This window comes from Nematolebias whitei, chromosome 4, assembly GCF_014905685.2.
Source record: "Nematolebias whitei isolate Nwh7 chromosome 4, NemWhi1, whole genome shotgun sequence".
In the NCBI taxonomy this organism is placed as follows: domain Eukaryota; kingdom Metazoa; phylum Chordata; class Actinopteri; order Cyprinodontiformes; family Rivulidae; genus Nematolebias; species Nematolebias whitei.
In genome coordinates, this window is record NC_056501.1 from 13,362,135 (window position 1) to 13,362,372 (window position 238).

At 29.4% G+C, this 238-nt stretch overlaps 1 protein-coding gene across 1 annotated transcript in view; it reads left to right on the top strand.

Annotated features, from left to right (window-relative positions):
* diaph2 (diaphanous-related formin 2) overlaps positions 1-238 on the top strand; it is a 461,650-nt gene that overhangs the window by 388,834 nt on the left and 72,578 nt on the right. The gene's annotated exons all lie outside the window — the stretch shown is intronic.

A 238-nucleotide genomic window follows, 5' to 3' on the forward strand; every position in this document is an offset into this window, starting at 1 on the left:
TTATTATTATTATTATTATTATTATTATTATTATTATTATTATTATTTTTAAAGGGTTAGTTGTAGATCAGGGCTATTCAACAAAACTGCTCAGGGGGCCACAGTTTCTGAAAGTCATTAACTCGGGGGCTGGACATCCAGCGATTAAAGTCATTATGTAAATAAACCAAAGTTTACCATGACGTTACCCTTTTTAACTTTATTTATTGGATTGAACCATAAATGCAATAAACAGAAT